Consider the following 18,005-nt stretch of genomic DNA (forward strand, 5'->3'; position numbering starts at 1 on the left):
TATATTTTACTAATTAAATTTTTCATGCAGAAAAATGTGGTGTTGATACCGTGAGTTCTGTCAACCTATTCTCTTCCTTCAAAAATTTTAATTAAATATTATATTTGACTTGAATCGAGTATAATGAAATTATTTTATTTTATTCACAGTTTTGATTTGTACTTTTTCTCAGGGTGTCATTTTCTACTATTTCCACTTGTCTTGACCCTTAAATATTACTTGAATGAAAGAATACATTCGACTTAAAAAACTGTTTTATTGCTATTATTTTTAATTAGTTCAAGTTTCTACCTGCCCTGATCCTAGCATATTATTTGGCATATTTATAATTATTTTATTTATTTATTTATTTATTTTATTTTTTTTTGTTAGCACAGTGGCGCAGTGAGTAGCACTATCGCCTCACAGCAAGAAAGTTGCTGGTTCAAGCCATAGCTGGGTCAGTTGGCATTTCTGTGTGGAGTTTATATGTTCTTCCCGTGTTCACGTGGGTTTTCTCCGGGTGCTCCGGTTTCCCCCACAAGTCCAAAAACATGTGGTATAGGTGAATTGGGTCAACTCAATTGGCCATGAATGTGTTTGTGAATGAGTGTGTATTGGTGTTTCCCAGTTATGGGTTGCAGCTGGAAGGGCATCTGCTGCGTAAAACATGTGCTGGATAAGTTGGCGGTTCATTCCACTGTGGCAACCCCAGATTAATAAAGGGACTAAGCCGAAAAGAAAATGAATGGCTGAATGAATATTTATTTATTTATTTACTTATTTATTAATTCATTTATTTACTTATTTATTAACTTATTTATTTATTTACTTGCTTATTTTATTTTTTTATTTATATACTTATTTATTTATTTACTTTTTTATTTATTTACTTTTTTATTTATTTTTTTATTTATTCTTTTTTTATTAATTAATTAATTAATTTATTTATTTATTTATTTACTTATTTGTGCATTTATTAACTTATGTATTTATTTATTTATTTACTTATGTATTTATTTATTTATTTACTTATTTTATTTATTTATTTATTTATTTTCTTTATTTGTTTACCTATTTATTTCAGAAGTTTGAAAGTGGACTTACTCAACGACATTACCAGTAAATTTAGACATTAAGTGCATTTTAAGACAACCTGACAGTGTATATATAGTTTTTTTTTATTTATTTATTTATTTATATATATATATATATATATTTTTTTTTTTTTTATTTATTTATTTTTTTTTCCCTCTACATCACTACATTTTTTCTACATGTATACAGAATGCATTTATTCGGTAACTAAATAAACTTTGACAAAAGAATTAGTATTCATAGTGAGAGTGAAGGAAAGAGAATGAAAAAGTGAACTATGCATCCATAAACTGGTCTAATGTATTTGCTAATTATGTCTGCTTCAGTGTTGAGTAACAGACAGAGCAAGAGCATATTTGCAGCATTAGTATGCATGAGCAGAAAGTAGTCAGATGATGATGCATGGTTCTCTTGATTTCACTATTTTTCTTTCCTCCACCACTCATATATTTTATGACTGAACTACGACACTGAGAGCATCTAATGAATCTCATGTCGGCTGCAGCTGAAAGAGTAACAATGGATGCTATGGACCACACACCTGACTGAACACAATGAGACCAAGCACCACGCTCTCATGTGCTGCCAGAAAACAGTTCTCCCTCAGACTCACATCGCATCAATTCATCTACAACCTCAAATACATCTGATTCTCAAACTGTCCGGCTCAAAAAACATTCTCACTTACAAATCCCACATCAGGCTGAGGAAGATAAATTATACCAGCATGAAAACTAACACAGCAAATAATATGCATTTATTTCCGTTTCCAAAAAGATACCAAAATAGCGAACCGTACCATACTACTTTTTGGCACAATTTTATAAGGGTATACCTAGCATTACAGTACGGTACTAAAAGGTAGGCTTTAAAATCTCTCGATAGTAAGCAGACGATAGTACAGGTGTAAATACATCTGTACCAGCTCTGCTACTCCACTCTCCAGTGTATTCATTTAGCTAGTGGTGTTGTTTTGGATGTTGTCCAGTTGTGTGTTTGTTCATGATTATGTTGTGTATGATCATGCTAACTTTAAAATCGTGACATACTGCATGTCTACCCACCTAACAGGAACTATGCACAAACACAATATGTCAAAGATTCGAGTGTTTACATGAAAGAATAACTGCTGTGTTTTCAAAAACTTCTACTCTAAAACCTAATTCCAAATGTATAGTTTTTTTAGTCTCCAAAACTCCACTATTGTGTAAACAAACACACAAAGTTTCCTATTTTAGACTGCAAAAAGCTTTTAACCCTTTGACTGCCTCTCTACCAAATGGTTGACTATGTTTTGACTGTTTCAAATAATGACTGTTATAGTAATGGTTTACACACCCAGCATTGTTGGTTTACATTAAAAAAAAATCAAACATCCTGTTGCACAAACTGAAATAAATGTTTAAAACATTTTCTACTATTCATTTTTAATTTCAAGTAACAAAAAATTATTCCAGTTTTGTGGATTTAGTATACAAAAATTAAGATTTCCAAACAATTTTCTCAAGACTTAAAATGTCTTTCTTTCACGAACTTGCTAATGTGTGTAAATAATCCATTGATGAATTTGTGTGTCTGAATTATTGATTGGATAGTTATTTTAATTTTTTTTGACAATTAAATGCACAGTAAAAAAAAACTTTAATATTATAAGTTATAATGTCACACAGCTGCTATTTTAAGGATTCTTTACTTTCAGTCAGTGTTTCAAACTAGATTTTTTATGATCCAAAAGTTTCAGTTTAAGTGAATTTTCACGAGGTAATATCTAATATCTTTAATCACTTTCAAGGTATACCACGGTTTGGAAAAGTCAAGGTTTTAAAACCAACAAAATTTTATGCTTCACCGTTTCTACGGTATGTGTAAGATTTTTTATTTACCTTTTTAGGACAACAGTATCTCTAGCAGAAAAGATATACAAACATGCCATTTTAAATTTGTATTTTTGAAACAAAGGAGACAGCAGAAGTCAGTGATTTATATGAATTATTTAGCCTGACATGTTTACTGTTACAAAATATTTGAAATGTTTCTCAAACTAAAAAATATTGTATTCAAAGGGAAAAAAGTTTTTATTTTTTACTCAGACATTTAAAAAGAATATATTTGACAGCAGTAATCCCAATACTGTGAAACCGTGATATTTTTATGCAAGGTTATCATACCGTCAGAGTCTTTTACCGGTCCATGCTTATATGTTACAACATTTTATTATAATCAAAACTATTATTTAACATTGCTAAATCATGCGCTATTAAAAACTCAAATCTGATGAATATATGAGGTTCAAACTCTTTTTTGTAATATTTTAAAGTTTTAATTGTTGCTATTTTGACAAATGCATACTAAAGATACTGCAAGTGATGCTGTCACATGCCTGTGTTTTTTTTAAAGAGCCTTTTTGTAAATGATGGCCATTGTAATTCATGATAATGCATGTCTGTGTGATTGATTACCAGTCAAATCATTAACATACACTGTTTTTCTTCCTTTCTTCACCAGTAATATCTGACTTATTTTGAATTAGGTTAGGTTAGGTTAGGTTCATCAACAGAGTTATTAAACAGTATTAATCACTTGAAACAACCCAATCTATGCATCAATAAACTACTAAAATTCTCTCTTTTGCAGCTTATTGAAAGGTTTTCCTCCAATCCTCTCCTGTGACTCTCTCCATAGACATCCAGCCTTTTTCCTCTCATTACTGAGTCATCTAATTACTCCAGCTCTTCTACATTCTCACTATATGACTGTGTGCTTTATGTTTACCTTTCAATACGTGTCATCAAATTACACATTCTCCCATTATGCTTGTAAACCTTAAATGTTCATTCATTCAATTATGGTATAAATTATATTACACTTTAGCTCAGTTTTTAGCATCATACAAAAATAATTCTGTTCATAATAAATACACAATCAACTTTATCAAATGAAATGAGTGTAGTTAATTCAAAACTGACTGAAAGTTAATTCTACTCATTTGAAAAGAGGTTTGAACTCAGTGTTGAAGCGAGTTAAATAAATACTCCATTACTTTAATGTTCACAGTACTCATATAAATTAGTTTTTAAACTCAAATGATTTAAGTTGCCTTAACTTATTGGGTTTTACAGTTGGATTGAGTTCTCTTCATTTATTGGGTTTTACTGTGCTCAAATTGCTTCGTTTACTCAAATGGATTAAGTTCACAGTACTCATTAGGGTTAGTTTTTGAACTTAAATGGTTTGTTGTAATCGGTTTTCATCAAACTATTTGAGTTACCTTAACTTTTTGAGTTTTACAGTGTACTGATAAATGTGCTGTTTTATACTCACAGATCAAACATTGTGTTTTTTTTTTTATTTGCCATTTGAGATATTTGATATAATTTTTTAAAAATAGCGCTGTTGAAGTAGACAATCATTCCTGAATCAACAAACCAAAGCCTTTAAACGGTCTTTAATGGCTGTGAACGTGTCACTGGTTGTCATGTGTCTTGTCTCGACACTTGCACATCTGTAATTCACTATTATTACCCTCAAATTGCTGTATATGCATCCTAATTAACCAAAATTAACCAAATTAATTAGCCAAATTAAAATTTAACATTAAACATTTGTAAATAAAAATAATTGTCCATTACATGTGTTTAATGGAATACAAAAATGTCACAATTAATGATAAATAGTATCTTTTCGCAAGCTTCATACATTTATTTTATTTTCGGCTTAGTCCCTTTATCAATCAGGGATAGCCACTGCGGAATGAACCGCCAACTTATCCAGCATATGTTTTACGCAGCGGATGTCCTTCTAGCTGCAACCCAACACTGGAAAACACCCATACACACTAATTCACAAGAGCCAAATTAGCTTATTCAATTCACCTGTACCGCATGTCTTTGGACTTGTGGAGGAAACCGGAGCACCCGGAGGAAACCCACATGAACACAGGGAGAACATGCAAACTCCACACAGAAATGCCAACTGACCCAGCCGAGGCTCGAATCAGCGACCTTCTTGCAGTGAGGTGATCGTGCTACCCACTGCGCCACCATGACGCTCTTATGTTGCGCTTCAGAGAAGCAGACAACACACAATAACAAACATTGTCGTGTTATCTTGCGTTTGGAGCCGGTGCCTGATGTTTGTGAAAATGATTGGGTAAGACAGATGTAGGAGGTAATAATGATACAAAATCATCATTTTGAGAATGGACTTTTCCTCAGCTGTTTGCAGAGTTATTAAAAACTTATGAGATGGTGTAAGATAAGATTGTTCAATAATTTGAGGCAAAATCACATGATTTTTTTTGTTTCGCTCATTTATTTGGTAAATGTGTATTCATCATAGTTCATGCAATGCATATTGTATTTTTCATTTTATCTGATACAAGGTTTATCCTACTCGGTTTTTATTCACAATCTCTGTATTTAAGCACTTTTTGTCATTTCCATACAGCATTTATTTTATGCGATAATCCAAAATGGACATAAAAATAGGTTAATGAAACATGGCTACTGCAGACTTATGAGCAAAATGAACAAATCTTAGACATTTTTCTTTTTGAGCTCATACTTGTGGTCTCATAACATTTTAAAGATCTTATAACATTTTAAAAAAAAATTTAGTAAATCATTTTAAAATCTTACATCTGTGGGATGGTTTCCACAAAAAAACTGACAATTTACTGGTAATTGACATTCAAGCCATCCACGATAAAGCTAGGATTTTAAGCTGAAACAACGGTCCTTGAGTATTTTATATAATGCAATTCAGCGGTTACCAGAGTCTGTATTTGAGAGTCAGCACAGCACAAACAAGCTATACTAAACATTATTTACAACAATATTATTACTACATTATAACCTCAGCAAACCTGAGCGTATTCATGTCTGTCTGGGTTCTGATCAAAAGCTGAAATGTTGGATGTTTAGCTCAGAAATTACCCAACGTATCGCTAAGAATCAGAGGTATTCATTTAGTTTTGCCTGTCTATATTTAGCCATTAAATTTTATCAATCTTGGCTTGTTCATTACTCTACTGCAGCAAATAACAGTATTTTTTATTTTGGAGTGAACTATCCCTTAACAACATTTTTATATATATTTCTTCTGTTAATTTGAGTCTTTGTTAGATTTTTTTAATATAAAGTTGAAGCTAATTTTCACATGATCATACTAAAAATATTGTTTATTTTAAGTTTTAATTATCTAACGTCATTGAATCTAAATAAACTGGGCTACACACACAAACTCAGGTATGAGGATTAAATCAGGTAGAAAGTTTGCTTCTTTTTTATTCTATTCAACTGCTATTTGCATTAGTTCTGGTTCTGCAATTGAGCAATCTCAAGGTTTAGAAGGACAACATAAAAAATTGTCAAAATTATTACAATTTGAAGCTTGCTTAATATGACTATTGTGAATTTTATTCAATACGTTTGCCTATTTCTTTTAGTTTAAAAAACATATTAATGTTTAATTTGTCAAATGACACAAAAAAATGGCAAAATTGGTGCAATGATATTTCTCCATCATTCAATCTAACAGGTATATTAATGTATAAAAGAAACAATATACACTGTAAAACCCAAAAAGTTAAGGTAACTCAAACCATTTGAGGAAACCGATTGCAACAAACCATTTCAGTTCAAAAACTAATCCTAATGAGTACTATGAGCTTAATCCATTTGAGTAAACAAAGCAATTTGAGCACAGTAAAACCCAATAAATGAAGAGAACTCAATCCAACTCCATTTAAGTTGAAGTAATGAGGTATTTAATTAACTCATTACCTTCAACACTGAGTTCAAAGCTCTTTTCAAATGAGTAGAATTGACTTTCAGTCAATTTTGAGTTAACTACACTCATTTCATTTGATAAAATTGACTGTTGGGTTTTACAGTGTACTTATTGTAACCTGTACTTATGAAAATATGTGAAAGAATAAATATGTGAAATAGATTTTATTACTATCATTTTAAATGATTAAAAACATCTGGTTGCTGAATGGGTAAAGCACGTTGATGAATAGTGACAAAACAACAAACAAATTTTAAATGACCATTAATTAGTATTTAGGGTCTGATTATTAAACTCTTTTAATATGTCATCAAATGATTTGTGTTCTAAATATGACTGCCCACACTAAAAAAAAAGCGATTTTTTCAAGCAACTTATTTAAAATGAGCTGAAACATCACAATTCTTGAAATTTTCTAGGACAACTTACTTGATTTATGTTCAATCTACTTAAATCTGTAAAAACAATTGAAGGATTGTGTGAAACTCAGTGTTTATAGTTGAAGTCAGAATTAATAGCCCCCCTTTTTCAATTTTCTTTTTTAAGTATTTCCCAAATGATGTTTAACAGAGCAAGGAAATTTTCAGAGTATGTCTTTTAATATTTTTTCTTCTGGAGAAAGTCTATTTGTTTTATTTTGGCTAGAATAAAATTAAATTTAAATTTTTTAAAAACCTTTTTAAGGTCAAAATTATTAGCTCCTTTAAGCTATTTATTTTTTCGATAGTCTTCAGAACAAACCATCTTTATACAACAACTTGCCAAATTACCCTAACCTGCCTAGTTAACCTAATTAACCTAGTTAAGCCTTTAAATGTCACTTTAATCTGTGTAGAACTGTCTTAAAAATATTTAGTCAAATATTATTTACTGTCATCATGGCAAAGATAAAATCAGTTATTAGAAATGAGTTATTAAAACTATTATGTTTAGAAATGTATTGAAAAACCTTCTCGCCGTTACACAGAAATTGAGGAAAAAAATAAATGGGGGCTGATAATTCAGGGGGGCTAATAATTCTGACTAATAATAAACAACATTTTTTCATTTTGCCAGTCATTGTTTTGATGGATAAAATACTGCAGGACACATTTAAAATCACTTATTAAAGCAAAAATTGCATCACGTGTTTATAGTTTTGATGCTTAAAACCCCATTTTCATCTCTTAGCTACGTTTCAGTAAGGTAATCATATAGATGATATTAATAATTTACTGCACAGTAAAACACAAACGCATTTCCTAAAGAAAAAAAAAACAATAAATTGACTAGATAGCAGAGAGACAGTAAACAAGTGCGGGAAAGCTCAGAGGGAAAGAAGACCCATCTTTGGGGTGGAAAAATGGATGAGGGGGATCTAAAGGAGGGGTTGCAGAATAAGTAGTGTTCAGTGATGGATAGACTCCAGCCTTGAAAACCTGGCCGGCTCTTTTCAGAAGTGTACAGTGGAGCTATATGCGTTACAAACATCTCACATCTTCTTACTATCTAAAGGCGCCGCATACTGCAAGTTCAGTCAGAATGTGTGCCAGCAAAAGGGGAAAAAAGAGACTCTTTTATTGTGCATGTGTGAGTTGGTTGCAGTGCGTGTGGCATGTGTACTTTGTGTTTGGACTTGTTTTGCAAAGCTGTCAAGAACATTAGCATGTATTTACACATGTACTGTGGGTTGTTTTCTGTTAATTCGATGGTGTGCGGTGTATTTTCTCAATGCAATTAATTCATGAGTTTGAATTTGCGATTGCTTACTCTTACTGAAGTTCTAGTATACACTGTAAAATCTGTTAATTAGCAGTTGGGTGAACGTATATTTTAACAGAAGCAGCTTGTGAATCGCAGGGTTTTTTTTTGTTTGTTTTTTAATTTTGTAATGTCAGACTTTGATTTTTGCTTCAGCAATGTTTTATATTGCAGATTAACAAAGTCACTTTTATTGACTTTTTTAAAAGCTCTATGTTGTCCGGGTTGGTCATATACACTACAAACAAAAAGACCTTTACTGCTTGTTCAAACTTCTTATTTAAAATTAGTTGACACAACATAATTCTTAAGTTATTTTAGGACAACTTAAATGTTTTATGTTCCATCCACTTAAATTAGTAAAGATTATGAATTTGACTTAACCGACATGTGTTGAGACAACATGAAGTTTCATTACAAGCACTTGGTAATTAAGTGCCAGTATTTTTTAAAGTTGTTTTTACTAACTTTTTTTTTCTTAAAATACTTTAAACTTTCTATTTACTTAGAAATCAATATTTTCCATTCATTATATCTTTATTTGTTCTTCACCATTATATCATGTCAACGCTTAATGATGATCATGAAACTGAAGGTAAATGCTTGAAGGGATAGATTAGGGAAAGAAAATTCTGTCATAATTCACTCACCCCTCAATTGTTTAAACCTTTTGGAATTATTTTGAAAAATGCCGGTAGCTGGCACTCATTGCCTTTCATAGTATTTTTTTTTTGTTGTTGTTGGAAAAAATGGAGGTTAATGCGTGCCCAGACACCAGCATTCTTCAAAAATATATATATTCTTTTGTGCTCAACAGAAGAAAGAAAGTCGTGAGGGAGAATAATGAAGAGCTCATTTTTATTTTTATATGTTTAAGTACAGAAAATATAACATTTCAGTAAAATGCATTAAATAAGTATTTTTGATTAAGAAATCCATAATAAACACCTAGATTTATGACGTGACACATTTTACTTTTATTTATTGTTTTAATTATTAAATTATTGTTTTCTTATAATAAGTCATGTGTATTTTATATACATTGAAGTCCCCCCCTTTAAAGGCTTTTTTCTTTTTTAAATATTTCCTAAATTATGGTTAACGGAGCAAGGAAATTTTCAAAGTATGTCTGATAATATTGTTTCTTGTGGAGAAAGTCTTATGTGTTTTATTTCAGCTAGAAGAAAAGCAGTTTTTCCATTTTATAAAAACCATTTTAAGGTTAAAATGATTAGCCCCTTTAAGCTATATATTTTCCATATTCTACAGAACAAACCATCATTATACAATAACTTGCCTTATTACCCTAACCTATCTAATTAATCTAGTTAAGCCTTTAAATGTCACTTTAAGCTGTATGGAAGTGTCTTGAAAAATGTCTGGTAAAATATTATTTACTGTCATCATGACGAAGATAAAATAAATCAACTATTAAAGATAAGTTATGGTATTAAAACTATTATGTTTAGAAATGTGTTGAAAAAATCTTCTCTCCGTTAAACAGAAATTGGGGAAAAAAATTACTATATGTATTCGTCTAGACTATAGTTTATTTAAATGTGATCAAATGAGGATCATTATTTTTATACATGACACTACATTTTTATAATACAATCCAAAGTTTTAAACTAATACAAATCAGTTTTTGAGAATGTTTCAGTTCAATCATCATTACAAGACCATAAAAATTGTGTATATTGTCAAAATTTGATTCTTTGATGACAAAAGTTTAAGTTTCATGAATGCGTTTACCATATGCTACATTAAAAGAAACTTCACAAGCAAAATACATATGATCCCCCCCACTAATTAACTTCTAATTTGTTTAAATGTAAGTGTTCATTTTAACATCAAAGGTTGCTCATTTGCATCTGTAATGCATAAATTATTATGCAACACTGTATATTGTTTTTTTTATTAAAGTATTAAAAATGTTTACCACACAACCCTTATGAATTCCACAATCATACACCTGAAAGCAAAACGAGCTATTTTTGTTTTTCTGACAATTCAGACATGAATCATTTCCTGATTAGAATCAAAACTGGTGTTGAGACACTCGGAGGAGTTGTAATGCCCTGGTGAACTTGGCCCGATTTTATCTCGCTTTTGCTCTCCTCCCTGTTTTATGGGGGCGACTGAGTGACCAGGTCAGCTACTGTTCGTCCTGCCCACATAAACACTCCCCAGTGCCCATTTCAGACATGCATCGAGACAAAAATACAAACACATATTACATGCTCGCGACTGCAAACACAAACAAACTCCTGGGCTGAACCACGAGCCCATTTTATCACCAGATTTAAATCATTATAAGTTTCAGAACGACTTGATTCTTTTTAAAGTCCACAATGTTTTTCAATGAGAAAATCACCTGTAACAGATTCATAAAAACATTTGATTTAAAGAGGAGATTGTTAAACAAGCATTAGAGGAAATGATCTTAGTATAATTTTAGATTCAGTGTTAAAAAATGTTTTAAGTCATGTAAACAAAGTTTTTATTTTAATTATTCCCTGTTTGTTTATGCTTTGAATTGATCTTTCTTCCAACAACTTTTAACCTTAAAGAGTTCAAAAATTTCCATTTTAATATTTTAAAGTGATGCATTGTTTGAGTTGGTGTTGTATATTCTGGTACAAAAACCTTAAAATAAACTGCCAGTACAGTTTCTTTTACAAACTTATTTCTCTATATATTATTTCTTATTCATTATACTATTTCAATACAAATCACTTCATTTTTCAACATCAAACATCGGCAGAGCAGAAATCAAGGTCCCATAATGCAATTCAAAACCGATTAACAAAACACTCACAAAATATGAAAACTATTAATTAACAGATATTTTTCCATAGTATATGACCTTTTTTAACTCAATATTAATCACATATGGTATCAGCTATTTGGTATCAGACAAAACCATCTAATTCATCAGATTAAAAGTTTTTAGAATAGAGCCCTAAAAATTATAGACAAAGCAAATAAGACACCAGCATAGTTTGATATTAAGTAGACTAGGAGTTTTGCTCACATTTTACTTTTTTTTCCAAATGGTTTGTGCTAAATGGTTCTGTTCTTAATTTTATTTAATGTTTTTAATAGAGAGAATTCATAGGAGCAGCGGATCTACTAGATTATCTTCTAACAAAAAATTCTACTGCATTTTTAATGAAGTTTTTTAATTGTAAATCATATTTTGCTCAGTGTTCCCAGTGAAATGCCTACCATTTTGAAATTTATTATTATTAATAGTATAGTTGTGGGAATAGGCAAAAAAATAAAATGATACATTTTTCTTTTATGTCACAAATTGTTAGAATGTTAAGTAAAGATCATGTTCCATCAATACATGTTGTACATTTGATAAATTACAAAAACTAAATTTTTGATAATTAATATGCTTTGAAAAGAACTTGAAGGTGAGTTCACCTAAAAAAATTACAGTTCTGCCAACATTTTTTCACCCTTTACTTAAACAAGTTCCTTTCTTCTGTTAAACACTAAAGAAGATATTTTGAAGAATGCTAGAAATCATTGGCTTTCATAGTATTTTTCTTTTAAATAGTATTTAGTTTTCAGCTTTCTTCAAAATATCATGTTCAACCGAATTAAGAAACCCATAAACACTTAAAAACACTTGAGGGTGAGTAACTAAACTGAGTAGATTTTCACTTTAGGCCCACTTTGGCTTTAATTAGTACAACTTTAAAGGTGTTTTTCTGAGCATTTAGATTTTTTTGAAGCCTCAGATTTGAGATTTTTGAGTTAAAGGATCTCGAACGAATATAGTTTAACAATTACATAACAGCATACATCAATTATTCAGTATTCAGTTTTTGTTCTAAACATCTCAATACCAAATAAATCATATACAAGACTTTTGAGTTTTGCTTACTTTGTATTTGTTCACACCAAGTAAGGTTTATGTTCAAATCTTCTCAGCCATTTCAGAGAGATTTCAGAGGAGGAAGTTTTATATATTTGTCTAGACTATAGTTCATTTAAATGTGAGAAAATGAGGCTCATTATTTTATTATCGAAACATTTTTATAATACAATGCAAAGTTTTAAACTAATACAAATGAGTTTTTGAGAATGTTTCAGTTTAATTATCATTACATTTTAAGATCATAACAATTGTGTAGATTGTTCATATTTGGTTCTTTGATGACAAATAGTTTAAGTAAAGTTTAATAGTTCATAAATGTGTTTACTATAGGATTCACAAGAACTTTAAATGCAAAAATCTGTACAACCCACTACACTTTATAACTTCAATTTGATTAAATACAAGGATCATCAACATATTTGCTCTCTTTGCATTTTTTCACACTAAAGTTTATGTTCAAATGTTCTTACCCTTAAGTCATTTCACAGAGTTTTCAGAGGAGCAGAAAATCTACAAGTTTTACATATTTGTCTAGACCATAGTTCATTTAGATGCGATCAAATGAGGCTCATTATTTCAATACATGACAATACATTTTAACAGTTCAATCCAAAGTAATGCAAATCAGTTTTTGGGAATGTTTCAGTTTAATCATCATTACATTATAAGACCATAACTATTGTGTAGATTGTCAACATTTGGTCTTTTGATGACAAATAGTTTAAGTATAGTTTAATAGTTCATGAATGTGTTTACTATATATGTGAAAAGAAATTTGACAAGCACTTTAAATGCAAAAATCGGCACAACCCACTACACTTCATAACTTCAATTTGATTAAATACAGGGATCATTAACATATTTGCTCTCTTTGCAATTTTTCACACTAAGTAAAGTTTATGTTCAAATGTTTCAAATGAGATTTCAGAGGATTTTTTATTGCACAAAACAACTTTAGCTCAAACTGTTTTCCCAGTGAAAATGTGCACAGTTTTGTAAAACATTGACTGATTATCTCAAATCTGCAGCAATATAATAATTTTAAAAGAAGCTACAAAATCAATTCAGAAACAAATTTGTCTTCATATTTCTTTTTGTTATCTTTTTTTGTAACAGTAAGTTGTAAATGTTTTCCTAGGAACAAGTGCTGCACATGAGCTTTAGCTACAAGCTCTAAAATACATGCAGGATATCACCTCAGTTTCATGTTTACTGTAGCTGTCTCTAAATAAGTAAAACATTCAATTAATTAATTAATTAGTTAATTAATTACAGAGCGTAAACTGTGATATTAATGCACAGGTCTAAGATGCAGCATCACCCCTGTTCACTTCTCACTGCTATAAGTGGAGGATATAAGAACTCAGATGAGGGCTGATCCCCATTCTACACTGGGTATTAAGTAGCGTTTGTGCTCTCCAAAGCCTGTCCTACCTATTAACGCCTCTGATGTGCTTTCTCATGATAATCAGCCTGTTACCCACTGAGGAGCATGGAATTGTGGGATGTTTTCAGAGGAGAAACACCCCCATAACCCACCCCACCCCAGTGCACATGCTCTCTCTCTCTCTCTCTCTCTCTCTCGCTCTTTCTCTCTCACAGTCAAGCATGTAAGCAGCCTTTTAGAGAACTTATGATAGTAATATTTGAATTGTAAAATGCTGAAATGGATTTTTCAAAGCCTTGCAAACCAGACAAAGAAACATCTGAATCGTCTGGAGAAACTGTCAAGAGGAAAATCTCTGAATATCTCATGTTGAGGTGTCAAAAACAAAAGGACATGCTCAGCAAAATGCAACTCAAACTGAATGAATCAAAGACAAAAAGAGGTCTTCAAACATAAACATAATAAAAGTGTAGGTCACTCTTTAATTTGATGTACAATTCACGCTATTAACAAACCATTAAATAAAATGTTTAGCTCAATAAACTACTAATTAGCTGCTTATTAATATATGCAGCAGTTTGGTTTGTGGTATTGGGTAGATGTAAAATAAGACCATACTTTTAAAGTGCTAATAAACAGTTAATATCTTAAGAGTATGCAGGTAGTAAGTCAGTAATAAATGGTGTAAATTGTTACTTAAAATAAAGTGTTGCCAAAGTGTAACATGGGTTTCTGTACATTAGAATGTGTCTCATTTAATTTTGTTTATTTATTTTATTTGGATAAAAAGGCTATCATTCATTTTAATGATCATTCATTTTAATTTCAGTGTAATGACAAGCAATATTACACCCAAACTCCCTTATAACAAAAACCTTTTGATGACATATTAAAAGACCATTTAAAGATGGCATTATTGTCAGTTTACATCTTATTTATTTTTATTTATTTATTTTTATTATTTATTTTTCACAAGGTTTTACCCAATTGTAAGTGAAAAGCGTTTTAATAATATAAAATACAATCAAATGATCCCTTATTCTTATAAATATATATTTAATAAGCACAGTTCAGAATAGGCATCTTTCATTTTTATATAAAATCTTAAAATCTATTACGCTGAACTTTTTATGGTTATTATTTTTAATGCTTATTATTTTTAATGCTTATTATTTCATCTTGAAATGTTATTTTTCACATTTGCTATTTAAAAAGCTTAAAAGTTAACACTTTACATGCATTAAACAGACTTTCTATGTATATAATATATCTTTTGCTCCATTAAAATGAGACGTCTTATCTTCGACCCATGTAACATGAACCAGAAATATTTACAAAATATTTTAAGTTCATTTCTCCGTAACTTATTAACTTAAAATGCGCTTGAACATGCTGAAACACTGAACAGTGTTCAAATTAATTAGCTTCAATCAGTCAACGCCTTGTAAAGATCCCTCAGAAGCAAAATCACAGCCTGTGCTGAAAAACTAAATGGTACCACACATCACTATATGCGTTTCAACATGCAATGACAAAAACAAAAGCACTGTCTCGTGACGATCTCACTTCCATTTCCTTATTATGTAGCTCAAGGCAGTGGAAGTGGAGGGCCATGATAAAGCAAACCCCCAAACAAGAGCTCGTCACAACCTGTTCTTTATCAATCACTGCAAACAAGACATTTATAAGCTATTTTTTTCAATGAATCTGGTCAAAGTGAAATGTTTTGTTTAGAATATATTCAATGCATCCAGCGACAAACACTAATGACAATACAATCAAAAATAAGAGATATAAAAAAGCAAAGCCAATGAAAATCTTTCACTTAATAACGTATAGTAAAACCATTACTGCGTAGATCTGCAAAGATGTCACACAGCTAGGTGTTTAATCATACATAGTGCTGCAATCTGGTCAACTGTTTGGTATATATAACACTGGTCAGTTATTCTTGTATGGAGAAGCAAAAACAAATGATCTTTATACATTTTTGACACTTACACCTCTTCAGTTAGCTTTTTGCAATTAAAACAAAAAAAAAACATAATTTTTCACAATCATTTCTTGCAGCTTTAGCTTTGATCACCAAATATAAAACAACGCCAATTGTAACCTAAGTTTATAATGTCATTTTACATTTTAAGGACATTTAAAAGGAGATGTCACAGCTACAGGTGTTTAATCATATATAGAGATACAATCTGGTCAACTGTTAAATATTGGTCACAGTTATCCTTGTATAGAAAAGCAAAAACTAACTATCTTTATAACATTTTCTCTTCAGTTAGCTCTTTGCAATAAAAAAATAATATGATAATTTTTCACAATCACTTCTTGCAGCTTTAGCTTTGGTCAGCAAAGACAAAACAGCGCCAATTGTAACCTAAGTTTATAATGTCATTTTACATTTTAAGGACATTTAAACGGAGATGTCACAAGTGTTTTTGTGCCTTTAAAATGTCTTTACTGGTGGATTATTATATTTCAGAAGCATAATTTCAACCAAAACACAAAACTTTCATATAAAGCCTTAAAGTGAGCCTTCTTTACTGTAAACATATTTTTCAACATTCTGATTTGTGACCATCGATGAATTTGCCACATTAACACAAGCCCTTAATTTTACTTTGTTTACTCTAATAATTATTAAATGAAATTCTTGTAAATATGTAATAAACTAGGACTTATGAACTGAAATCATACTTAAGTTCAATTTAGTATGTTAAATATGTTTACAGTGAAAACTCACTTCTGAACATTTTAAAACAGAGTGATTCTTTTTAAAAACTGTGCCATGATCCCCATGAAGCTCAGTAATATGTAAATGAACATTAAACCGAGGTGCCCCGCACCTCAACCACCGCTTGACACTCTTGTTTATTAAGTACCACTTGATAGGAAGATACAAACAGTTTTTTTTTTTACACAAGACGGCATAAACAAAAGTCACAATCCGCCCAAGAACATCCGATATGTGGCCAACAAATAACGAGCAGCAGATAAGCCGCAGCCAGCATGGAGTTGTGATACTAAACAAACTAGACGAAAATAGTTGTACATTTACTGCCTAATGTGATTTTCGCAAATCAAGCGGTGAACTATTCATAGACAGTCGAGTTTTCACAAACGAATGTTTGAAACTCAACAGGAACGGAGCTCCAGCTCGCGTGTGTCCACACACACAGCACTGGCAATAAATATTCAGAAATTAGTCAAAATTCAACTATTCACTCCGCAGTCACAACGAACATCAGTAGACATGGTCAATCCGACAGTCGAGCAAATGCAAATGTGTCGGGTTGTAAACAAAACGCATCCGCGGTGTATTTATCGATGAAGTTTGCGAACGTGCAATTAAAAATTAAATACCCGGAGCCTCAACAATGTTTAACAGCAAAAAAATAAGGCAAAAATAAATGACGTCGGCTCCACAGAAAATATCAACAGCGTTATTACAATGAAGCTTTCTTGTATCATATCCCGTATCGATCGGCGGATGAATTCGTTGTGTTAATTATCGGGATCTCATTAAAAAAACATGCACACATCAGAACGTGCAGCTACATTATGAGGACTTGCAGAAAAAAACGAGCAGTTGCCACCAAAAAACTTTCCAGCGCCGCATTAGTCAATTTCACAAGGAACCACCGTCACATTCCAGCACCGACTAAGCGCAAACCTACCGTGGGAGTCCCACGCCACCGTTCCCGGTCTTTCTCCTCTTGATCTGTTGTTTAATTATTTTTTCCAAATTTTTTCTCTAATTTTTCTTTTTTCGGGGCCTGAGTGTCTCGCGCTCCTCAGGCTGCAACAGCAGAGTTATGGGGCGCGCGAGCATTGTGGGAGTGTGACGTCAGGCCACTTTCACAAACTTTTCACAGGGGCTGGTTGGTAAACTGTGCGCGCGCGCGTGTGCGTGTGTGTTGTGTGTGTTTTTTCGGGTTGTAGTTTTCACACCTTTATGATTAATGATGGATAGCGGCGGGATTGGTGAGGCTCGTCGCTGAAAGTGTATCGAAAGTAAAAGGATTAAGACAGCTGATAGCGTTTTTAAATTATTTAATGGAGGCATGTTTAATGCAAGGTGACTAAGTCATCAAGCAGCTCTGTTTGTACAGA

At 31.4% G+C, this 18,005-nt stretch overlaps 1 protein-coding gene across 1 annotated transcript in view; it reads right to left on the reverse strand.

Moving 5' to 3' along the window:
* plagl2 (pleiomorphic adenoma gene-like 2) overlaps positions 1-17,704 on the reverse strand; it is a 79,592-nt gene extending 61,888 nt beyond the window's left edge. Inside the window, exon 1 of the mRNA XM_056449479.1 lies at positions 17,570-17,704. The gene's annotated coding sequence lies outside the window, so the exon portion shown is untranslated. The remainder of the gene's footprint in view (positions 1-17,569) is intronic.
* Positions 17,705-18,005: the final 301 nt, after the last annotated feature.

The sequence above is a fragment of the Danio aesculapii genome, chromosome 23 (genome assembly GCF_903798145.1).
Source record: "Danio aesculapii chromosome 23, fDanAes4.1, whole genome shotgun sequence".
Taxonomy (NCBI): domain Eukaryota; kingdom Metazoa; phylum Chordata; class Actinopteri; order Cypriniformes; family Danionidae; genus Danio; species Danio aesculapii.